This window comes from Balaenoptera borealis, assembly GCF_965194805.1.
Source record: "Balaenoptera borealis genome assembly, chromosome: 3".
NCBI classification, from domain to species: Eukaryota; Metazoa; Chordata; class Mammalia; order Artiodactyla; family Balaenopteridae; genus Balaenoptera; species Balaenoptera borealis.
In genome coordinates, this window is record NC_138866.1 from 48,414,984 (window position 1) to 48,441,549 (window position 26,566).

Consider the following 26,566-nt stretch of genomic DNA (forward strand, 5'->3'; position numbering starts at 1 on the left):
TGGCGCAGTGGTTGAGAATCTGCCTGCCAATGCAGCGGACACGGGTTCGAGCCCTGGTCTGGGAAGATCCCACATGCCGCGGAGCAACTAGGCCCGTGAGCCACAATTACTGAGCCTGTGCGTCTGGAGCCTGCGTTCTGCAACTAGAGAGGCCGCGATAGTGAGAGGCCCGCGCACCGCGATGAAGAGTGGCCCCCGCTCGCCGCAACTAGAGAAAGCCCTCGCGCAGAAACGAAGACCCAACACAGCCATAAATCAATCAATCAATCAATCAATCAATAATTAAAAAAAAAAAAAACAGGTCAATACATTTTAAAGGATTGAAATATGCAGTGTATTTTCTAGCCACAATGGAATTAAATAAGAAATCAATAACAATATAATATCTAGGAAAACCCCAAATATCTAGAAGTTAAACACCCTCCTAAATATTTCATGAGTCAAAGACAAAATCACAAGGGAAATTAGGAAATATTTGCAGCTGGATGAAGATGAATTCAGCTAAAATAGCTTTAAAATGCATATATTATAAAAAGAGAAAAAAATTTAAAACCAGAGAATGATAAAGATAAGGACAGAAATTAGTGGACTAGAAAATAGACAAATAAAACAGAAAATTATTAAAGCAAAAAGTCGGTTTTTAAATAGAGCAACAAAATTGACAAACCCCAAGCTAGACTGAGAGAGAGAAAATGCAAATCACCAAAATGAGAATAACAAAGGGGCTTATCACCACAGATCCTACAGACATTTAAGGATAAAAAGAATAATATGAAAAACTTAATGCCAACAAATTCAACTATTTAGATTAAATGAAAATTCTTGAAAAATACAATTTACCAAAATTGATAGAAAAAGAAACAGAACATCTGAATAGTCCTTTATCTATATAAAAGTTGAATTTGTTATAAAAATCTTCCCCAAAATAAAACTCCAGGTGCAGATTATTTTAGTGGTGAATTCAACAAAACATTCATGGAAGAAATAATACCAATCTTACACAAATATTTTCAGAATTAGAGGAAGAGAGAACATTGCCCAACTCATTTTATGAAGCCAGAATAACCCTAATAGCAAAATCTGACCAAAAAATCACAGACAAAAAATTAAAGACCACTATCCCTCATGTGCATAGACAAAAAATTCTTAACAAAATATTAGCAAATTAAGTCCAGAAGTATATAAAAAGTATACTACATCATGACCAAGCAGATTTTATCCCAGAAATCAAGGTTGGTTTAACATTAAAAAAAAAAAAAGAATGTAATTCACCACTATTATGATATTAGCAGAATAAAGGAGAAAAACCATTTCAATAGACACAGAAAAATTATACGCAAAATTCAACACCTATTCATGACTAAAGAAAGAACAAAGAAAACTCACTACAACCTGGGAGGTAGGGAATTTCCTCAAACTGATAAAGATCATCTAAAAAAAACCCTACAGCTAACATCATAGTTAATGGTAAAAGACTGAATTGTTCCCCCTTAAGATTTGGGAACAAAGCAAGAATATACCACTTCTATTCAACATTGTACTGGAGGTTCTAGAAATAAGGCCAAAACCAAATAAGGAAAAAAAAGAAAAGAAAAAAAAAACTGTAAAAGAAGAAGTAAAACTGTCCTTATTTTCAGCTGATAATATGGTTTACATAGAAAATCCCAGAAAAGTCTACAAGATGCCTATTAGAATCAATAAGTGAATTTGGCAAAGTCACCAGATACAATGTTGATATACAAACATCTGTATTTTTATATACTGATAGCTAATGACTTAAAAATAAACTTTCAAAAAATTGAATTTTTAGTAGCATCAAAGCAGAAAATAGGAGTAAATCTACTAAAATATTTCTAAGACCTCGATACTGAAAACTATAAATCATTGCTGACAACAATTAAAGATAACTAAAATAGAAAGCTATAGGATATTCATGGATTGGAAGATTGAACATGGTTATTATGATAGCAATTATCCCCAAATTGATTTTTAGATTCAATGAAATCCCTATCAAAATCCCAGCGAGCTATTTTGCAGAAATTGACAAACCTATTATAAAATTTACATGGACTTGCAAAGAACCTAGAATAACCAAAGCAATTTTTAAAAAAGAAGAATGAAGTTGGAATATTTAAATTCCTTAATTTTAAGAATTACTACAAAGCTACAGTAATAATAACAGTTTTGTACTGGCAAAAAGATAGACACATAGATCAATGAACAGAATAGAGAATCCAGAAATAAACCTATACATATATGATCAATTAATTTATGACAAAAGTGCCAAGATGAGTCATAGGGAAAGAAAAATCTTTTCAACAAATACTGCCAGATCAACTGCATATGGATATAGAAAAAAATGAGTATCAGTCCTCATCTCACACCATACACAAATGCTAACTCAAAATATTGGATCATAGACCTAAATGTAAGACCTAAAAGTATAAATATTATCAAAAATACATAGGAGAAAACCTTTGTGATCTTGTAATAGGCAAAGTCTTCTTAGTACTCAAAAAGCATAAATCACAAAAGAAAGAAACTGATAGATTGAACTTTTTCAAAATTAAAAGTTTCTGCTCTTCAAAAGAAACAGTTAAAATATGCAAATGCAAGAAAATATTTACAACCCATATAAAAGACATATCCAAAATATATAAAGAATTCTTATAAATCAAAAGTAAGACAACCTACTTTTAAAAGTAGATAAAAGATTTGAACAAACACTACATTAAATATGATATTCAAATACTCACTAAGCACATGGAAAGATGCTCAACATCATTATTCATCAGGAAAAGAAAATTAAAACTGCAGTGTAGTTTTATATACCCATTAGAATGACTAAAATTTAAAAGACTGACTATATCTAGTGCTGGAGGGGTTGTAGAAAAACTGGAACTCTCCTACACTGTTGACAGAACATGAAATGGTACAATCTCTTTGTAAAACTGTTTGATCATTTCTTGGAAAGTTAAATATACCAAACAACCAAACAACCAGCCATTCCATTTTTAGATATTTACCAAAGAGAAATGAAAACAAGTGTCTACACAAAGGCTTAAACGTGTTCATTGCAACTTTTTTTTGGTAATTGACCAAAACTAGAAACAATCCAAATGTCCATCAACACATGTGAATAGGTAAACAAGTTGTGGATATCCATGTAATGGACAATTACCCAGCAATCAAAAGGAAGAAACTATTGATACATGCAACATGTAACATACAGTGAAAGAAAACAGAGCAAAAAAGAGTACTTGTGTGACTCCATTTACTTAGAATTCTAGAAAGTGCAACTTACAGTTTCAGTAAACAAAAAAAAAACTCATGGTTACCTGGAGATAGGGGTAGAGAAAGGAATGGAATTACAAAGGAGTGTGAGGAAACTTTTAGGTCTGATAGAAATATACATTTTCTTGATTGTCACAACGGTTTCATGTGTGCATACGAATTTCAAACGAATCAAATTGTACATTTTAAATATGCACAGCTTATTGTTCATCAGTCATAGTTCAATAAATTTATAACATCATAAAGCAAAACCAGAAACAACCATTCTGATGGATCAAAAAATTAAAACAGCATTCTTTTTCTTTTTCACCAAATAACAATATGTGTTAATTTTCTAAAACGTTAATTACATTTTCTGTCCTATTTTCCATCTGTTCCTTACATTGTTTCCTTTCCTTCAGGTTTCTTTTTTTCTTTCTGTTTATTTTGGTTTCTTTTTTAATACTGAGTCATTCTTTTAATTTCTAGTGGTTCTTGGTTGATTGGAAGCTTTGTGTGTGTGGCAGGGGATGAGACTCATCACAGGTAGATTTCATCATCGAATGGTCTAGCAGGGATCCAGCCTTTTTGTTGGTGGACTCCTAAATTTCCCTTTCTGCAGACCAGTTCTCTTGGGCTTGTCTGTTTCCCAAGAGAGGAATTCCCCAGCCTCTTGCTTCGGGTTTGTGAGCCTGGCTGTCAGCATTCTGGGGTCAAGTTTGATAGCATGGTAAGATCCTTCTGCAGCTCTTCCTTCTGGTTTACAGACCCCCCTGACATCTCACTACCACCCCAGGTTCTGTCTGAAGCCAAGTTCTGAGCTCCTCAGACTACACCTCTTGAGGTAGGATCCCTACCTTTGGCTATGATGGGGAAGGCCAGCTGCACAGGCTAAGGGAGGGGGTAGGTTTTGCTAACCCACTCGCAGCTCTACCCCCATCCTGCCTTCAGAAAAACCTGACTTATTCTCCAGCCTTTCTCCAGCACAAATGCGCTGGCTTTCAGCACACGTTCTGCTTTCTCTGTTCCAAGCTAGATACCACTTCCTCTGTTTCCCATCTTCCAAAAATATATCTTGTCTGCTGTTGTCTCTTCTCCTACTCTCAGTGTGCTGGGTTTACAAATATTTTATGCCTTCACTGTCATTAAAGTTGAGGTTTTGGTTGGAGCAGAGATAAAAATGAGTAGTATAATTGTTCTCTATTAAAACCTCAAGGAAAAAATGATTTTAATATTGAAGTACAAAAGGTTATTGTGGGCAATGAATAAATACATCCTCCCTGAAGGCCACCCATGTGTCCAGTGGAGAGCTAGGTGTTAGAAGCCCAGATGCCTGTCTATGTGCAGCGTGCTCAATGGGACTCCTCCCCAATACCTATTTAAGGCCATTCTTAAGAGTTCCTGGCATTGTCAATACCACGTCCTGTTTCAGTGTTTCCCTAGAGCTTCCCAGGATCTTTCCTGTGGATTCATTCTGGGCATTTATTTTCATTATTTGGGAGGTGGTGGGGGGCATTTATTTTTAATGTGGGAACAGCATGGCTTTCAGTCAGTAGGGTAGTGTTATTTAGTAAACAGCTAACAGAATGGAACTGAGAAAATTCATGGAGAAAAGAGCAAAATATTCTTGTGAATCTGGTTGAAATGCAGTAGGAAAAGCTGCCATTTTCATGTTTCCAACTTGCCCCAAACCAGGTAGCCCTGGAAGCAGTGTGTAGCTGAAATATATAGACATGGCAAATATTAAATTGTATTTTTATAACGATCTAGCAAGGTAGGTTAGTACTGTCATGCCACATATTATGAACAAGGAAATGAAGCCACCAAGTGATTAAGCTCCTTGCCCAATGTCACTCGACAAGTCATGGCACAAATGGGGTTGGAACTCTTAGCCTCTGGGTTTTCAGCTTGTTTCTTCATCTGTGAGTCACCCTTTCTATTTTTTGTAAAGAGACTTGAATTATGGGTCAATTTCTAATTCCATTTTCAAAGAAGTTTACACTGACAAACCAAATGCAGAATGGCCCAAGATAAAGCTTTTTCTCATCTATAGGCATATTGTTCTGATGAAGCAATTCAGAAAACACACACCCTGATAGCCAGAAGTAACCCATACCTCTCAATTACCAGGAACCAGGTAGGTGGGGTCTACCCATTTGATCTCAGTGAACAATTGACGCACAGAAGCCCAGAAGAAGGGGAAAGCCCCAACCCAAAGCCCCAAACTCAGGAAGAATCCACCTCCTCCAGAAGCCAGTTCAAGAAGGAACATGCCTAAGAAAATCCACACCAAAAGAAGAGTCTCTGAGCGAGATAACCGCACCCTTATCATTCTTATCTCCCACAAGGGTCCTACTCATACATTAGCTCATTTGCACTCACAACAACCCCACGAGGTAGGTACTACTGACACCATTCCATTTACAGACGAGAAGAGGACCCCGAGGTTCAGTGATGTCACATGACTGTTTGGATTACACACTTAGTGATTGGCAGGGCCAGACCCAAAGCCCAAGTCATATGGATCCAAATTCCATGCTCTTCTCCAATACCCCATGGGAAGAAGTCCATGACAACAGTTCCATTGCTTTGTGATCTTTCTTTCCTTCTTTCCTTCCTCCCTCCTCCCTCCCTCCTCACCTCCTTCACTGCCTTCCTTCCTCCCAGTCTTAACAGAATTTCTTCTGATGAGTTTTATCATGAAAACCAGAAGAGCTAACATTTGTTGAGTGTCTACTGTGTTCAGGAACTCTGTGTGTTAGGTACCTCACACGGATTTGTTCTTTACTGTTATTATCTCCAATATGTCGATGAAAAAACTGAGGCACTGAGAGGGAAGTAATTCAAACTAGGTCACCAGCTAGTAAGATGTAGTGTCTAGGATTTAAACCCAGGCAGTCTGACATCGGAGTTGACAGTCTTCAACACATCACTACCTTGCTTTCCTTTAATGCAAAATGAGCAAAAAAACAAACAAAACAAAACAAAAAACTTGATTTTTATACTGACCAGAAAATTGGTGGTAGGCAGAGTTTTTAGGAAAACATATTTCTCATCTGTTGGAGATGTCACCAATATTATGAATGAGCCCTTTCTCTGAGCTAGGTCTAGTTTTCATTTTTAAAGACAAATCAACAAAAAAAATCATTCTGTAGTTCCTTTTATTTTCCATCTAGCACAGTGCTAAATGCCATGCAGATATTATCCACCGTGGTTTCAGGGCTTGACTGGTGAGATTACTTCACTATATCAAACGTATGAACAGTTCTAGTCTCTGTTATTGGGGATGTGAACACAAAGGAAGCAGCCTTTAACCCACAGCTGAACTCTATGGATACAACTGGCAAAAGGTTTCAGAGGTGGGAAGTTTTTTGACATCTTTTATTACTTCCTCTGGGAAGAAATAACGGGCAGTAGCAGCATCTAATCATAATTCATCTAATCATAACTCCATTGTCTCAATGCACACAAGTTCAATGGTTAAGTACCTTGCTATATTCTAAGAGCAAAAATAAAACAGCAAGCAACTGCAATTCCTAGACTGAGAAATTTCTCACAGAAACTCTTTAAACAATACATGCCCCAATTGTTGCAAAAGGTGTGCTTTATCTTTCTGGGAAAGGAATACACAAATCTTGTGTGGCTAAGTATACATGTTTGTTGTTAAAACTTGCTGAGCCCATTGGTTTCCCATGGGAAAAAAATCATTATATAGCATTAGGGGACTTTGGGTCCATTAAAGAAAATTTGACCAAGGGGATTCCTCTAGCTTTCATGCAAACTATGTTTGGGAAAGGACTTGTTTTTTCCTCCCAATGTATCATGAACAGATACTTTTACCGTTTAAAAAAATTAATGAATTACTAGAAAAAAATTAAATGAAAAAGTAACAGACAATATACATATCCCAATTTTTAAATATAAAGTTACTTGAGCATATTGCCATAAAGGCTTTTAAATGTTTAATTCTCAATTTCTGTACTTATCACAGACTGCTGATCGACATCTCCAGGATCTACATCAGTTGGAGGACTATACTTTGAATAGCCCTCGTTTAGAACATGTTCAGGACATTTCTCTTACTACTAATTTTACTGATTTCTTGAAATCAACCCATTGTTTCCATGAAGCTAGTTGGATGTGTGGTGGTCCAAGATCCTTCGCCAGCTTTAAAACTCTGCGTTGCTTTTTCTAGAAAGCTTTTTGATCATATGTATCAAGAGCCACAAAATATTCCCATTCTTGACCCAGTAATTACATGTCTAAGGAAATAATATCACTTATGCAGAGAGGTGTTAATTGCAGGTTTATTGAAAATAGCCAAGATTGGAAACAGCATGAAGTCCCCAACTGGGAGAATTGTGGAGCAAATTATGTTCCATGCTGCCCAGAGAAGCTTCTCCTGCATGCCAGACTAGGTCAGGTTCCCCTGTCTATTCCCTTTCATGATCCACATGTATTTATTTCCTTTGTGGCACTATTATGATTAATTAAATATCTGTGTAATTATTTAGCGACTTCTAACACTAAGCCCTGTCTCTGTTGTTTTCTCCAACGCATCCCCAACACTTATGATAGTTTCTGGCACGTAGTAGCTGCTCAGTAAATGTTTATGGAATGAGTGAACACTGTATATATGAATAAATTCTTATGACTTGGAGAGATCCTCATGATATAACATTGAGTGAAAAAGTTAGGATGTCAAATTGTATTAACAGAAAGACAAGAGTACTTAAGCTACCTAAGGTATTCCTAGGTACCATTTTATGCTGTTAGCAAGAACTTGTTAGAATAGTGTCAGAAAAGCTAACGATCAGCATTATCTGTCTGAGAACTGTAAAAAACATTAGAGTCAGCAATTGCTTTTTTTAAGGTATGTTTGAAACAAGGAGAAAAGCAAAGAACTTTGCTTGGGAAAGTTTGTATAGTGATAATGGAGGGAAGAGAGGAAGCAGAAGTGCCCAGTGACTTTCTTACTTCTGTGCTATTCAACAAGGTAACCCAGCGTTCAGCCTGCCGAGGGTAAAACAAACAGTGCAAAGAGGGAATTTCAGTTCCAAATAGGCCCTTGCCTAGTGAGCTAGTGAGAGAGAACCTAGTCACTTCAAGTGGCCTCAAGAATCCAGGCCTGTATGAATTGGATTCCAGGGCCTCAAGGAATTTTAGAATCACTGACAGTCATCTTTCAGAGATTATGAGAAGCAGAAAAATAATAACAGAAGACTGAGGAGGATAAGGGATTATCAGAGAAAGTAATGTTTGCTCTTTGTTGCTAATGAGAACCAAAGCAAATCCAATGGATTTCGGTTATAAATAGATATTAGTGTCAATGTAAGAGGGGAAATTATATGTGGAATCTAAAAAAATGGTACAAATGAACTTATTTACAGAACAGGAGTAGAGTTACAGATATAGAAAACAACCTTCTGATTATCGGGGGGAAAGAGGGGGAGGGATAAATTTGGAGATTGGGATTGACATATACACACTACTATATATAAAATAGATAACTAATAAGGACCTACTGTATAGCACGGGGAACTTTACTCAATATTCTATAATACCCTACATGGGAAAAGAATCTTAAAAAGAGTGGATGTATGTATATGTATAACTGATTCACTTTGCTGTACAGCAGAAACTAACACAACATTGTAAATCAACTATACTCCAATAAAAGTTTGAAAAAATAAAATTAGAAAAGAAAAAGTTGTAAGGGGGGAAGCATTTAAACTAGCGCCATTCAATACTTCCCTACATTGCCTTGTGCACCTCAGATGCTCTGTGACCTGCAGAGATGATGGAGGAGGACTGGGGGTGAGGTGTCTATCCAGAAGACCTCTGTCATCCCTGCTAATTCAAGGGAGCGCTCTCATTCTCCCTGGCAGCCCAAGCTACAAAGTCACAGCCATGGTCTCAGAACCAGGGATCTTGAGTGTTTCAGTAACACACCTCTTCATTTCCATCACCAGCCCTCTGTGCAGCTTAAAACAGCTGCAGACATCTCAAGAAAAAGACCAAGAGTACATCACGGCTTGTGACTCAAAGTCCATACTGGCGGGTGGTCACTCTGCGTACATCTGGACACTATGTAACTCGCCCTTTGCTCACCCCAACCCCAGTCCAAGCAAAAACATCAGGATGCAGACTAGAACACAGTCCAGGTTCCCTTCAATTCTCTTTTGTTTTCACATTGTTTATCTTCTAGTTTTCCTAATTATAAATAATCAATCATCCAATTGGTTCTGGAATTGCATCACTAATGGTTTGGAAAGATAGTATTGTGGTATTGACTGGGTTTAGAAAGACCAAGGAAGAACTGTCTCCCTAACTTCAAAGGACTTGTCCATTTAAAACACACTAAAAAGAATGTAAAAAACCCTAGAGATACCAGGCAGTTTAGACTAAAGACACCAAAAGCTTGAAGATAAGATACACCTCAGAACCTTCCATGGAAGCTGTGAAAATGCTATCAGGATCATCTCCAGAAAATGCAATTTACTGTGAAAGTCTAATCAGTCATTTGGCAAACATTTCCCTGGACAGATAAGAGATTAGAGTGGGGGTGAGGGGATGGGAAAGGGGCCATGCAACAGAGAAAGACAATGACTTACTGGTATTGATCTTTCATGTATTATCAACACAACTCTCTTCCACTCTTCAAAAATTATCAAAAATTACAACATAGGAAGCAATTTAGGTCAAAGAGTGAGTGAACAGCTGAATTTTGGAAACAAAGGAATCAAGTTATTCACATCAAGTGCAAGTCTCCTTTTTACGTACTTTATCTGGCCCACATTCCAAGGCACCTTAGAAAGGTTAGTAAACAAACAATCATGTCAGAACCCAAACAGATCTCAGAGCAAGCCCAGACCGAACGCTCAAGGTCCTCTTCGGCTACATGAGTCCATGATTTACTAAATCTTCATGATTTCATCCATTTGTTCCACATTAATAAACATCTGTTCTATGTTAAAGCATTCATGCTTTTTATAAATCAGCCATTTTGCCCTATCGAAAGCTCCCATAAGGGATATTGTTTTACCGACCGACTAGGGCCTTCATCCAATTATAGCGAGGGGCTACGGTATAACCTGCCCAATTCCTAACACCTGGACCCTACTGTATGACCAGGGCATCTTATAAAGCACAATCAAGTTGTGATATTTAAGAATGATGGATGTTCAAGAAGCCTATCTGCAGGGTGGAAAGTGGAGAACATTTTTTTTTACTCTTTGCCACATCATTAGCTTCAAATGGAAAATAGAAGGTCCCCAAGTGCTTTAATAAATATAGTACAAAATAAGGACCTGAAGTCACAGGGACTTGTAGCTTGTCAAATCAGCGTAGTTTGTCAACCACAGCATTCACCCTTCTGTAATGTTTCTTCCTAGTCATTATACACTTGAAGATTTATAGCCTTTTTTTTTAATTGCCTCTGTAGGTTTTCAATTATTATTATAGTAAAATCTCTTAAATATGGCACCATCGCTTATCTATTTGAGAGGGTTCCAAAGGGATTTAGCTGGTTCATTTTTACAGTTTTGACAAGCAACTGCTATTATGAAACAGAGGAACATTATACATAGTCTGAATGCATCTCTTCATTGCAGGGAGAGAAGACTGGAGAATTATAGTCCAGAGAAATGAAGTGACTTGCCTCAGATCACACAGCTTGTTAGAGGCAGAGTGGAGCCTAGGAAGTCAGAACCCCAGATCCCACGTCCAGATTGTTTTCTATTTCTACTATATTTTTAGTGTTTTGTACTGTCTCACTTATTAAGTTTGAATTACATATGTGTATATATATATAAAGTTTATCTCAAATATCTTATAACTGAGGCATTTTAATGCCTCAGTTCAGGTTTTTTCCCTCACAAATTGGAATTAGTGAAGCTTTCTGTACATTTGTATCTGAAGTCGTGGGCCCTCTGGAAATGGACTTCCTTTGATAACGCCAGTCAGCAACTGTGCTTCTCCCTAGAGTGGAACAGAAAGCATAATGCACGTTCCCTTTGGCAGACAGAGCCCCTCCCTGCCAGGACTGAGGTCCAGCCACAAGTCCACAGCAGCAGGACAGGTGAGATTAGCAGAGGCCCAGCGGGGGCCCAGGACAGCAGGATGAGCTAGAATGCCAGAATTCAGTCAGCCTGCGGACAGGCTAAGATGAGAGCAGCTGGGAGGCAGAGGGAGGAGAAGAGGAGTGGAGGAGAAAGGAAGGACCCTGGTGGGGAGGGACAGAGGGAGCAGGCACCCAAGGCAGAGTCAGGAGTGAAATAAAGACGGAAAGACAGGACAGACCGGCTGAATCAAGGCAGGCCAGAGGCCAGCGTTCAGGGCGTCAGCCCACCTGGGACACATCCCATGACTCAAGGAGCCTGGGGAAGCAGAAGGCAGATGATCTGTGCCTGCAGTCAGGGACGGCGTCTGCCCTGCTCGTCTTGTACCCAGTGCCTAGCTCACGACAGGTCTTCCGACGTTGGTGGAAGGATGAAAGGGATGGAGGACATTCAGAAGCCGAAGCCAGAGAGTCTGGTTATTAGGGGCTATGATCAATCAAAAGGTCTGGATAATAGCACAAAATGGCATGAAAGTGAGTCAAGGTCCCTGGGAAACAGCACACACTTCTCCCCAGAGTTAGAGGAGTGGAAGGTGAGTTCACAGCCAAGGGCAGGAAGGAGACAACAGGACAGGAAGAGAGGTTGCAGGAGGTGGAGGGAGAGTCAAGAATAATTTTTATTTTTACTAATTATCCACGGAAGCCTCCTTTTTCTACCATCCATATCCCAAAACACTTGATAAAGACACTTTTGATTAAAAAATATATATATGTTGTTGTTAAGTGCATCACGTTGATAGTGATAATGATAGCATTATTCTACTTCAGGCTAGGCCTTAACTAAAAAAGGCTATGCATTCTATAAATATTCCCATAGGATGATGAGCTAAGCTGAAATAAACACCCAATCAGAGCCCCCTCAAATCCAGGGCTTCCAAAGACTTTTTAATCAAGGAACTCCTTCCTTACTTGAATCCTTAGCTCACATGTCTGCAGGTACAGCCTGACCATTGCACCAGTCTGTTTCCTGCTGTTCTAGAAAGTGACAGGTAGATCAGGCCCAAGCCCAAAACCTCTCCCGAATTTTGAGTCCTAATCTTCCCCCTGAAGACAAGGCCACTGCGGATCCTGAACTTTACCTTTCACATCTTTGCATTGACATGGCTCTGAGAAAGAGGCCCAACTAGCTGATGGAGAGCTCAGATTCCTCTACCTCTGCCTTACGTCCTCCCCCAAAACCAGGATTCCCAGACCTTTGCTTTTCCTTTAACACCCCCAAATCCTGGGAATCTTAATGCTGAGCTTGTCAGGTCTTGAAGCAATTCCCTGCCCACTGTTCATGGCTCCTGGACCCCAGCTTAAGTCACCTGACCCTATTTAAAGACCTTAAATGACTCACCCAAGATCATACAGATGGATAGAGGCAACACTCAGTCCTAAGAATGTTGGTACAGTGTCAGGCACAGGTTAGCACTCAGTTGATAAATATACATTTGAGAAAATTAAAAATTGTCCTACAAACACAAGAACTTATAAAGCTTAGAAAATATAGTATAAAAGATCAAGGGGGCTTCCCTGGTGGCGCAGTGGTTGAGAATCTGCCTGCCAATGCAGGGGACACGGGTTCGAGCCCTGGTCTGGGAAGATCCCACATGCCGCGGAGCAACTCGGCCCGTGAGCCACAATTGCTGAGCCTGCGTGTCTGGAGCCTGTGCTCGGCAACGAGAGGCCGCGATAGTGAGAGGCCCGCGCACCGCGATGAAGAGTGGCCCCCGCTTGCCACAACTAGAGAAAGCCCTCGCACAGAAACGAAGACCCAACACAGCCATACATACATACATACATACATACATACATAAAAAAAGAACGTAAGCAGACAAGAATAGCATTAAAAAATTTAAAAAAAAAAAAAAAAAGATCAAGGAGGTTATGGGTTTTAAAATCTCAGCTCAGGATATTACCACAATGACCAGAGCAGTCACATATAATTATTGAAAGATCAATAATGGTGCCTTAAAAAGGCACTTCTTTGGGAACTTGTAGAAAGAGCTAGAACAGTATTACTCAAGCTGTGTTCTATGGGATACTAATATTCTTGGGATGTGAATTAGTGTGCCTTGACAAAGCACTTCCATGATCAGGTTAGCTGGAGGTACACTCCATCTCCCCCTTGGTAGTCCCAATGCATTTAAGCATATTTCAAGTTCTAAGAAATCGTATAGTAAAGAAGCCCATTACGTTTGATTTATACTAATCTTTCCTAAACTCACTGACAACTACTCTCTTTTTCTAGAGAATACCTCTTTGTTCTGAGAATACAGTTTGCGAAATTCTGGGCCAGATTTAGTTATTTAACTCCTGATTCTTTAGTTCAATTATTAGCTAGAATGAAGCAGGCCACTGGCTTTACATGGTTCACTGGATGATCATAAACCTTGTGTCATTAGAGATTCTCTGATACAAGCCCTGCATTGAAATGCATCCTCATTCAGTGTTTTTTTTTTCTTTAATTTCCAGGATTTAACAAAAGGATGGGAGAGCAGTCACATCACTTCAAAATGCCTTCCTTTGAAATCAGTCAAAGCTTCAGCAAACTCTGGATTTCAGAGGGGAGGCTATAGCTGCTCAAGAAGAATTCATGTCCAAAAGCACACCTTTCTGGGGAGTCAGAATATCACAGGCCCATGACATCTGTGTGCTGGAATAGGCTCTAGAGGTTGGCCAACCGACTCCACCATCTCATGACTCTGGTGAGCAGATCAGGAGGGTTGGCAGCTACCAAGACCACAAGCTCCATGATGGTGGAGCTGCGATTAGAACCAGGATCCTTTGGTGCCTTTGCCAGGAAGATTTTCCTGCCCTGGGATTAGCTGCTTTTCTCAGAAAGGAAGAGCCCAGTCCTCTTCATGCTGAAAACCACAATGGAAAGACGAGAAGGAAATATGCCAAAATGTGAACACTACTTGACACAGAGAGGATATTTTGGTCTTAGTTCTATTTTTCTGCATTGACCACAATGTCTACGAAGGGTATATATTGCTTTTATGGCAAAAAAAACCACACCTATTTTAAAAATGAAAAACAAAAGTAGCAGGAGAAGGTAAATCCATACCCTGGAAAGCATCATCCACGTGGCTCCTAGTCGTTGATCAGAATAAGCAGAACTAATGAAATGCCATGGCATTTCCCTGTGCCAGGATGTGCATCCAGATGTGAGCAAGGATGAGTCACTGGGGCAGTGCGGAGACCACCCTGCTGGCTGCTGGCGGGGCACTGGCTCCCACTGATTGGCTTCATGTTGCTGTGGCTTCACCCACAAACTTGCGAGGAGCAGAGCCCTGCTTCATTGACTTCGGTAATTTCCTCTTAAAGCATGTGTCCCAAGACTGGCTTTGAATGGCTCCTCAATGATTTCTAAACTGAACCTAACTAAATACACAAGTTTAAGTGGAAACAATTTTTTTACTTTGCCTTTCTGTACCTATGCACTGGCCTCCCACCTAGCAAAAACTTCTCTTCAACCTGTGTCTGAAAACAATACTTTTAGAGATTTAATCCCTATTTTGGAGTCCAAGCAAGTAGTAAATTGTTTATACATTGTACAAGGTGCGTTTGTGTGTGTGTGTGTGTCTGTGTGCATGCGTATGTGTTTGTGTGTGTGTGTGTATGTGTCTTTGTCTGCTCCTATAACAAAAATGCCACAGATTGGGTGGCCTGTAAACAACAGAAATTTATTTCTCACAGTCCTGGAAACTGGGAAACTCAAGCAGATTTGGTGTCTGGTGAGGGCCTACTTCCTAGATGGCTATCTTTTTTCTGTGACCTCACATGGCAGTAGGGGCAAGGGAGGTCTCTGGTGTCTTTTCCTACAAGGGCACTAATCCCATTCATGAGGAGTCCACCTTCATGGTCTAAACACCTCCCAAAGGCCCCACCTCCTAATACCATCACACTGGGCATTAGGTTTCAAAATATAATTTTGAAAGAGATTTAATTCTAAAGAGAATAATTGGATAATCCTCTCAATCAAATAGTGTACATTTAGTCAGTTCTGGGATATCTTTTTACTGAAGTTTTCCAAAAATTGTCCACTGTTATCTGAAAATACTATGAATCTTTATACACATTCTTCTTAAAACTAGTAGCTAAGGTACATCTTCAACATGTCCCTCACTTCCTTCAATACTTCTTCACTTTTTACTCTTTTCTTACTGACATTAACCACAACCCTTTGTTTTGTGCCTTCCCTGTTCCAGGCAGACGTTCCTCCTTTCCTTTAGCGTCACCCTAGCCTGCTCTCTCTCCCATAGTCCCGGGGTGTGTCATATTCTACTCTCCCCTGTTTAAGGCCAATATCTTCCTCTGTGTCTTTGAGTCCATCCCATATCACTTTATCTCCGCATGAGCCCTGATCCATTAATTACCTCTCTTGGCCATTGTATTTTTAATTTTCTTCTTTTTACCAATTTTCCCCTCTTAGTTTATAAGCTTGTTCAGTTCTAATCCATCTTAAAGAAACTAAATCCTCCTTGACTATACATGGTCTTCTGCCTACTGCTTTACCTCTCTTGTTCCCTTTTCCTCAAGTTTCTCAAGTGGTTAGACTGTAGTCACTGTCTCCATTTTCTTAACTCACATTCATTCCTCCCTAGGAGCAACCTGGCTTCTACCCAGCAAACCACTAAGAGGGTATCAGCTTAGATCACCAATGTTGAGGCACAGTCTTCTCTTCTCATGGTATTGGGTATCTTGCCTTTCACCCTGATGATTGCTCATGCCTTGAGACACACTCTACTCACTTTGCTTCCAAGACTCCATGTTTGATCTGTTGCATTACATCCCTCTGACTGTTCCTTCTCGGTCTCTTTGTAGGATCTTCTTTCTCTATATGCCCCTTAAACATAGGAGTGTCCATGTTTTACTCTCCAGAGTGTCATTCTAGATCTATTTCCTTTTGTACTCTACAGAGACTCCCTGGATGATTTAACCCATTTTCATGGTCCTGAACAACCCCTATTTTTGCTAATGGCCCCTAAATCCACTCTCTCCAAGTCAAAATTCTCCCACTCTTGACCTACAGACTCATATTCCAAGTGCCTGATGGATATCCTCATCTGAATGTCCAGCGGCACTTCAATTTCAATATGCTCCAAATCAACTCATTATCTGCCCAACCTCCCAAACTTATATCTTCTACTATTCCTCTTGTTAGTTGGAGAACCATCACTAGAGTAACCAACCATCCCTATTTTCCCTAGACTAAGGGGCTTCCCACCACGTGGGACTCTCAGTCTTAATAGGACAGTCCCAGGCAAATGGAGATGTCACCCTAACCACCACCCACCCATCATCACGTCTAGAATCTGGGAGTCATCTTTGCCTCTGTCCCCTTTTTTCCCTCCTTCAATGTCCATGTCCTTCCTATTTAATTTTCTAAGCAGTTATCAAATTCCTGCTCTCCTCTCCACCCCTAGCTCATGCCCTTACTACCTCTTGCCTGTTTTACCCCCCTGGCTTCCTAGGTATATCTCTGATGCCAGTCTTCTTCCCCTTTAGATTCACACTCCACACAGCTGCTGAAGAGAGATTTTTCAAACAGAAATCTCACCATTTCTCTGCCCTGCTTAAAACATTCCACAGGCTCCCCATTGCCCTTGGGATAAAGCCCAAATGAGTTAATATGGAAAAGTCCTCCTTGGTCCCTCCAGCCCCAGCCTCACCTGGCGTCACTCACTGAGCTGTATGTCTCCACAGTCCAGACTGTGCTCATCCTCAGTTCTTGCTGTGACTTTTTCCTGCCATGCCCTTATCTCTTTACTCCACCTGCCTTCTTCACCTGGTTAACACTCAACATTCAACTCAGTTTCAAGACTCAACTCCTCTGGCATCACTCCAGGTGGCCTTCCCTGACATGCACACTCTACAGGCACGGTAGTTGCCCCTCCTCTGCACACTCAGATCACTGTCCACAGTGCACTCAGATTTGCCAGTCAGTCTTTCTTCCCTCTGGATTGTGAACTTCCCAGTATCAGATACAGGTGCCTCCTAGATGGCACCTAAGGTAACACTTGGCACTGGTAGACCTCAACAGACATTCGTGGAGCTTATCTATTTGGAACGCAAACTGATGGCCAGCAGGTCAGATCCAGCCCATAGTGGTGGTTTATTTGGCTCACATGATTTTTTTTTAAACACCAATGTTTAAAAATCAGGAGACCTCATCTAAAAATCTAAAATTTTGGAATCCCTTGAAAGTCTAAATATCTGAAAATACGAGGTTCATATATTTCTGTGGTATTGACCTCAGTAGAAAGGGCTCTTATGCACCATCTTCCCAGTTCCCTCTCAGCCTATATCATTCCTGGACTCTGGAAGGAGCAGTTACCCCCAGGGACAGGTTCCTTGTGTCTGCTCTGCTCTGTTCTCAAAGAGACGTTTGCAGCAATTTTTTGGTTGGGCTTCATTTGAGGGAGCTGTCAGATGCTGTGCAAAGCAGGTGGGTGGTTGCTTTTCCTTAGAGAGTAAAGAAATGGCCAGAGACCACCTTGGTGGTCCTAGAACATTTAGGATAAGCAAGAAGTCCACCCTGGCCGACAACTTCTGCTCTGATTTTCTGTCTTTCTAGATTTCTATCTAATATTGAACCTATAATACTATAATTCCTAGTTTAATTTTTGAAGCTCAAAGAACTTTATCTCAAATTTCCTTGCATATCTTTCCCTAGAGAGCTATATAAGAAGATGCTAGTGACATTATCATCTTCCAACTAGCACTTTCACCATCGCTATGTCATTTCATTCTTACCTCCTCTCTGGGAAAATAAGTCACAGGGTCTTGGCATGAGAGATTCAATTTTATAAGTATATTGAATTTTCTCCATAGGTGTGATTGTTTTCACACAAAACAGACAACAGTCACGTGCACAAAGACATCTCTAGAGCTTTATACATCTTAACCGCTAATAGCTTTATGAATTATAATGGTTCAGAGATTTATTTTTCACCACAGGCCCAGATGGAAATTGCTGCCATCAGGAAGAGCTGAAATCCCCAGCTGAGATAAAGCAGAAGATTTCCAGGTGGAAGAAGTCAGAATTGGACCCACCGGTGTTGCCATCTGTTCCTCTGTGCTAACCTGAGAACTGGTGGCTCCCGTGGGACCTGGGGAATCATCCAGCTGTGGGTTTATGTTTTACTGGGATTGAATTCTGTCAATGTCCTGAGTTTCCAGGCTTTGACCGTCATCCTATGATGGTCACCTCTATCAGACACCTCTGCTATCTGCTTTTTAGTACGTATTTATTAACAATAATAAAGTTAATTCAACTGAGCCTAATTACGATCATTTGATGACACTCTTTGGGATCACTGTGGATACCACCAAGCACGTCCAAGTCAGGATTTCAGATCAGGGACTACAGGGCCTCCTTCTATTACAGATGGCCTGCTCTGAAACAGTGGGCCAGCTATTTCTTTGTGGATTTGAAACTGTTTTATAGCAGCACTAACAAACAGAAGACGTGGCTTAGCCTGATAACCACATACGCCATGAGGGAAAAACTCACTGTATTCTGAGATTCCTTTTTCATTGGATGGAATTTCAAAATCAGCAGCAGACACCACATGTCCTTTTGCAGAACTGCCCTGAATGCTGATTTTCGTGTTTCTCCCCAAGAACATCCCACCGAAGGATGGCCAACTGCCAGACACTGAATGCCACAGGGAGAGACTCACCCTTCCCACCAACCCTGCCCCCTTTGCCAAACACGCTCCGGGAAACTCCCTCTGAAGTCATGCATATCTTTTCTGGACTGTGACCCTGCCTGGGCATGACCATGGCCACACAGCTGGGCACAGCAATTGACGGGCAGACTTCTGCTCTGTAAAGAGAGCAGGGACAAATCTTCATTTTAATGAGGCTTAAACGATGGACTGCTCTGATTAATACCAGCAGCAGGTATTTCTAAAGGTAGACTATACCCACTGTTTGCCTACCTTGCCCCATTTACCTGGTGCCTAGGATGAGATACCACAACTAGTCTGAACAAGCCTTCTGAGACTTACTGAACTCCTTCTTCTTGATGGTAACCTTCCTTCATATATTTCTAAGTGAGAGAGAATGTCAAGATGAAACCTACATCAAACTGGGTGAGGTAACCTGATTCAAAAGTGGCTTTTCCCTATGTTTGTAACTTGGTATTAGGTCTCATTTCCTGCCCCAACCTTACTGTGTCAGCAGGAGGATATTTGGGAGTTTTATTTGAAAAAGAGAGCCTGGTTTAGCCACAGTGGGTAGGCAAGCCTGCCACGTGCTCCTGCCCAGCCGAACCTGCCTTTCTGACTGTACAGATGGAACAGTACAGTCCAACCAGTTCTATATGACATTATCACTAGCAGCGAGCCCCCATCATCCCTCTTGCTTTGTCAACAGATAAGCAATTTGCATTTCAGCATGTGTTTATACCTTGGATTGAACAGGAAGATCAGGCCAACAATTACTCCTCAGATATGCTAACTAATTCATTTCAGCAAACACTTATTGAGTACTAGCTATGTCCCAGACACTCAACTAAGATGAAATATGTGTAGCCCCTCACCTCAAAGAGTTTACAGATTTAATGTGTAGAATTAGGCATAGAAACACCTAAGTACAGATTAACGACCTAGAATACGGAGGTAAATATTCCAAATGCAATCCAGGGATATGAAGCAATGGAAATATTTTTTAAATGGTTAAAGACATACGGGGAGTAAAGAAAGAATGTCTAATTACTCAGTCACAAAAAGGAATGAAATTGGGTCATTTGTAGAGACATGGATGGACCTAGAGAGTATCATACAGAGTGAAGTAAGTCAGAAAGAGAAAAGCAAGTATCATAAAATAACACATATATGTGGAATCTAGAAAAATGGTATAGATGATCTTATTTGCAAAGCATAAATAGAGACACAGACATAGAAAACAAATGTATGGATACCAAGGGGGAAAGGGGTGGGGTGGGAGAAATTGGGAGATTGGGATTGACACATATACATTACTGATACTATGTATAAAATAGACAACTGATGGAAACATACTGTATAGCCCAGGGAACTCTACCTAATGTGCTGTGGTAACCTAAATGGGAGGGAAGTCCAAAAGGGAGGGGATATCTGTATGTGTATGGCTGATTCATTTTGTTGGGCTGTGCAGGCTAACACACATTGTAAAGCAACCATACTCCAATAAAAATTAATTAAAAAAAAAAAAGAATGTCTAACATATATACATTTGGAACTCCAGAAGGAGATTATAGAGGGAATGATGAAAGAGCAATATTTAAAGAGATAATACCTAAGGATTTTCCAAACATCAGGAATTTTAAAAAAAAAAAGAATGAATAAAAGGAAATCTGCAAATAATCCCATCGAAACGAAACTATGAACACCAAAATGGAGAGATAATCTTAAAAGCATCTAGAGAGAAAAGATACATTAGCTGTGAAGAAACAGCAATTAGAATGAGGCTAGCCTCTCCACAATATTGGAAGCCAGAAAACACAAGGGAATAATATCTTCAAGTAGTATGTAACAGTCAACCTAGCATTATATGCCCTCAAAACATATAAAACAATTTAGTGATAAGAATTGCAACTGAGTTGTAAATAAGGAGTAGTGAGAAAGCTAAGGAAGGAACAATTGATTCTGCATGATGGTTGTGCTGAGGGTTGGTGAATGGGACACGTGGCAGAGAACTAGATTTGGGTCTTGACAGATGCGCAGGATTTAGGCAGCTGGGGGAGTGGGGATGCAGGGCAGCTAGCTATAGGACCCTTTGTTCGAATGGGGAAAAGGCCCTATTTCTAAGGCAATGCAGTTCCACCCAAGGTGTCCAGAGTGTAGGCTCTAAGCGAGATGCCAGCCCCCCCTTGACTCTTCAGCTCGGTGCCCTTACACAGGGCACCATCTGCACATAGGTAGCTTGCTGCCCTGCACAGAGGCGCTCCAGACAGAGAAGTCTGAGCAAAGGCCTAGAGGTACATGTGGAAGTTCTGGTATGTTCAGGCAATAGAAAACAATAGGAAGTCTCTGGTATCCGCATCCAGTCTCTGGTATCCATATGTCTTCTTCCTGGTGTTCAAGCTTGGGCATTGGACTATGTAGAAGAACAGTCATTTCTGTAAGCAGGAGAGGCAGCAAAATGAGAAAGCTAATCAGGAACTTCAAGGTGGATGAGGCTCTTCTAGAATACAATCTATGTGATTTCCAAGGGACACTGGGGACCTATTTAAATTCCGAACCTAAGGAGGTCACCCACGGTTATACAAATTCCCCCGCTCCCTCACCCCCGTGCCCCAGTGTGGCCTTGCTGTTGCCCCCTATAGCTCCTGTGGGCCCTATGTTCATTTATACTTCTCCACTCCACACCATGGGAAATGCAAGGAGTTAGAAGCTTCAAAGGATTCCTTCCCACCTTCCTTGTAAGTCCTGGATCTCTGATCGCATTTCCCTACGTGTATGAGGACAGACTATTATCAAATATTGGAGGAACCAATAACCTTTTTCAGTACTTCCTCACAGCCAGTGTGGAATTTCCTGTACAACATCGATGACCAGTGCCCATCTCCCCTCTGCGCAAGCTCTCCCAGGAACCACAGGCTCATGGTTTACTTCCCCGTGATGGCCCTTGTCTCCAAGATATCAACTATAGTTTCCTCCCTACGTCTGTCTTCTCCCAGGCAAAGAGCCTCAGTCTTTTCCTTAAGGAAAAGGATGCTCTATAACCATCTCAATATTGTGAGGATTTGGTGCCTCCACTCATCCCAATCACGGGTATGATCTCCCTGTACTGTAATCCCCTTCCTTAGAGCCTTCCCTTGAGAGTGAAGACCACTGCTTATTGATCACTGACAATACCCTCAGGGTCTGGGGTACTAGTGGATATCTTGTAGAGACTCACTAAATTATTTCTGAAAGAATAAGTAATGTGATAACCATATTGCATGATTTCCAGACCATCCAACTCATCTTTCTTTAGATGTGCTACAGACTCAGAGAAATATGAAATCCAGAAGCCATACCGGCAGCTCCAACTTCCATGTATCTGTGCACACAAGAGAGAAGCAATGCCCCACCCTGTGGCTACAGTACTTCCAGTCTTTGCTCCCTCATATTCTCCCTTTGGGCAGCAGGGGCCTCTTATCAATCTTCAAGCCTGTCTCTACTTTCTCCTCACTCATAGAGTGAATTTTCCCAGAGATGGAAACTAGAGGCAAGAGCTCTGTGAAAACCATCCCAGCCATTCCTATTGTCACTTCCTCTACCATTGCCTCAACTCCAATCTCTGAAAGTCTTCCACAGCTCCCAGCACAGTGCTAGACTCACAACTGATTTCTGCGATACAACACAGTTCAGGATGGGCTCTGCAACCGGTCACCCTGAGTTTGGATCTGAACTCCGCTACTCTCAGTTCTGTGGCGGTGGGCAACATCAAACCCTCTCAGTGCATTTGCCCCCATACCTCTAAAATGGAGGTAGTGAGGTTACCTACCCCATAGGGCTGGTGTGTGGATTAAATGAAACAATACATTAAAAATACCTGGTATATAGTAAATGCAAGAATTGTTAGCTAGCATAATAATCACTACATTATAAATATAGATTAAATTAATTATGGGCAAATGCAAAATCACAGTACTGGACAATCCTTTGACAGGTATGTACTTTATCATATCAATACAGAGCATTTCCAGAGCCTTCTCTGTGCAAGCTGATGAGAGTACAAAGACGAAAAGCACCTGAGATGATGTTTTTTGAGAAAATATTCTTTTTTCACCTTTCGCATGTTATATTTGTTGCTGCGAGACAGTGTCTCTAATAACGTGTTAGTCAGCAGGTATCAAAAATTTTATTAAGTCCCTTAATCCTTTCGGGTCTCACCTTCCTCCACTTCAAAGCCAGATGGTTTGGCTAGTTGATCTTTAAGGCTCCTTCTAGCACTAACAGTGTATGGTTTTAGAATCATGGGGATTTGGTTGTTTGTAAAAACTCTCACTTCTGTTTCAGCAGCTTTTTTTCCCCACTCTCCTTCTCATGGACCAGGAAAGCCCACGGGAAACTCATTTTTGAGGTCACAGAAGAGGAAGAACCCAGACCCAACTACTGGCTTTGATGACAACAGGGCAGAGGGAGGAGAGTTCTCTGCAGACCTGGGAAGTGGGCACATGCCTATCCAGGAGGCTGGTGGGCCTGAGGTCTCTATGGGGGCCCAGCTGCATCCCCCAGCCAAATCAGGCTGCTGTGGGGATACACAGATCAGATGAGAAGCAAAGAGATGCTTTCAGGCTAGGACCTAAGGAAGGACCGTTCGCTGTCTTATAGAACAGTCCAGCTTCTCTCAGTGGGGAACAAAGCTATGCAGAGATTCTCTGGGGCTTCGATGGTCAGTTGGGTGGCCACAGATCCTTACTTTCTTCCTGGGTCCATTAAACAAGTAGAAGTCAATCAAAGTTGAGCCAGCTCCAGGTTCCTGAGGCATTTCAGTGGTCATTACACCATCTCTGAAGTTTTCGAGCACATTGCATTAGGAGGGGGATTTAAAAAAACCACTTAAAAGGAACAGCTCTAAGGAGCTGCTTCACCCCGGGCTAGGTGGACATGGACCCGGCTGTGGGTTCCCTGGAAGCTGACATTGACAACCAAGAGCTCTTAGGCACACAGATGCCCCACAGCCTGGCAGCTGCACAGGTGCTGTTCGCTGCAGCGCTTCAGAAGGCCATTTAGAAATCTGGAGAGTGAAAGCCTGAGGGAGAATAGGGCTCAGCAATGCCTTGCCGGGACCGAGAAGGAGCTGGCTCTCCTCCTGACCTGCGCCATCACCACCCAAGGCAGAAGGGGCCTTTGGAGTGCTTACCAGAGATGGGCCGTGAGCCCCAGTTCCCTTGCTCTCTCCCATTCGTCACCAGCCCCACAAGCGTGGGCTGGCATTGGACGAAATGACTGACCATATACATTGTTAACAACTGAATTGCGACAGACTGTCCAGGGAAAAGAGGAGAGGAAAAACTGAATTGAAGCATAATCCCCATTCCATTTCATGGCAACCCTGCACAAACAAACTCTTGGTGTGCCAATGTGGGAATGTACCTCTGCTCTCCCAGGTGCAGGCAGCCCTCAAGGGGACTCTCAAGACGGTCTGATGTTCACAAAATTATCATTAGATCTCTTGACGGTGGGGCCAGCACTGACCAGGAAAAACATTCTGTCAGGGGATTCCCTGGTGGCGCAGTGGTTAAGAATCCGCCCGCCAATGCAGGGGACACGGGTTCGAGCCCTGGTCTGGGAAGATCCCACATGCCGCGGAGCAACTAGGCCCATGAGCCACAGCTACTGAGCCTGCGCATCTGGAGCCTGTGCTCCGCAACAAGAGAGGCCGCGATAGTGAAGAGGCCTGTGCACCGCGATGAGGAGTGGCCCCCGCTTGCCACAACTAGAGAAAGCCCTCGCACAGAAACGAAGACCCAACACAGCCAAAAATAAAATATATAAATAAATAAATAAATAAATAAAAGATTACTATTAAAAAAAAAAAAGGTGTGCTGATACGTGTTAAATCAATATGCATACTTATAAAAAAAAAAAAAAGAATCCACCTGCCAATGCAGGGGACATGGGTTCAAGCCCTGGTCCGGGAGGATCCCATATGCCGCGGAGCAACTAAGCCCGTGTGCCACAACTATGGAGGCTGCACTCTAGAGCCCGTGAGCCACAACTACTGAGCCCACGTGCCTAGAGCCTGTGCTCAGCAACAAGAGAAGCCACTGCAATGAGAAGCCCACGCACCGCAACAAGGAGTAGCCCCCACTCACCACAACTAGAGAAAGCCTGCGTGCAGCAACGAAGACCAATGCAGCCAAAAATAAATGTAAATAAAATAAAAAAACATTCTGTCAGACAAAACCTCAAACCTGAAAGAAAAAAAAAGACCTCACAACTTGAAGGGGATTCCCTCCCCCTGTACCCCAAACATTCACCCACAAAGTTTTCTCCACAAAAGCAATCATCTTTGCTACTTCTCTGCTAGTGGGAGATAAGCCAGGCTCTAGCATTCTGGCAAATGCTGAGGAAACACTTCCCTGTTTATTTTGTAAGGGGGAGGCTGCTTCAAAGGGACTTGCAGGGGCAGATCTTTTGGACCCTTTCTCTTGAAAGTTGGAGACAGAGGCTGTAGAGGGGCAGGCTTTTGGAGAGAAGGGTGTGGTATGAAGCCCACATAGGAAAACCAATTATTGGTCCTGTAAGTCAGCTGATCAGGTCCAGACGGACTACATATGCAGTGCAAGCTTGTGAAGGTGCAGCCTTTGATTTCATGAAACACAGGGTTTTTTGTTCGTATGTTTTTGGAGGCAGGAGTCTGCATCATTTTTGGCAGCCACAAACCTTGCCATATGCCGAGAGAGAGTGAGGGTTGAATTACATGCTGCCCAATCTTTTGGTGTATCACAGCTGAGTCACATCCATTCTGACACCCAGAGAACATAAATAGAAAGATTTGAGGAGAAGAAATATGAAATCTGTGTCTTGGACTTTTCCAACTTCTTGCTGGGATATGCTGTTTTCCTTAGCCATCTTGACTGTGAGAAAACAAAGTCAGAGGAAGAAGAGCCTTTGCTCAGACTTTTGAATATCTTTGATACATGAGATTGGGAGAGCTGGGTTGAAAGATAGAGAAGTACGTAGAATGTGTGTTTCCTAGGCCAAGGGTGGGGAGAAGGGAGAGGCACTTATGGGCAATGGGCATCAGACTGAAGTCCTACAGGGCTAATCCCATTCTGGTGCCTTCATGACCTTATTAAGCACGGGAAAGCCAGAGTCAGCCAGTGATTCCTGCACCAGGAATCGGAGCTCAGAAAACATCAGGGCGCAAGGCCAGGCATTGTTGAATTCTTCTCTTTTGCACTCTGTTTGATGCATTACTGTGTTTGTTTTCTTGCTGTTCTTTCTAGCATAGAGTTTCAATGTGCTTTATACCAAAATGATTACACTCAAGAAGGCTGGCATATAGTTACCCTGAAGGAGGCTGCCCCAGAGGACGAAGAACCAACCAGAAATGTTTAGTTCCAAGCCAAAGACATTAGGTGACCTGGGAGCGTCAACATATCATGTAAACAAATATTTCTTAAGCAGCCACTAGAACAATATAAATTTAAAAGGCATAGTTCCTGCTCTGGGGAGCTTATAATATTTGTTGGGGTGG

The 26,566-nt window shown here is 41.5% G+C and overlaps 2 long non-coding RNA genes across 2 annotated transcripts in view; both read left to right on the forward strand.

Moving 5' to 3' along the window:
- LOC309625413 overlaps window positions 1-13,166 on the forward strand; it is a 28,570-nt gene extending 15,404 nt beyond the window's left edge. Inside the window, exon 2 of the long non-coding RNA XR_014242509.1 lies at window positions 302-13,166. This is a non-coding gene — a long non-coding RNA (uncharacterized lncRNA). The remainder of the gene's footprint in view (window positions 1-301) is intronic.
- Window positions 1-26,566, forward strand: part of LOC309625419 — a 606,027-nt gene that overhangs the window by 456,750 nt on the left and 122,711 nt on the right. The window lies entirely within an intron of this gene.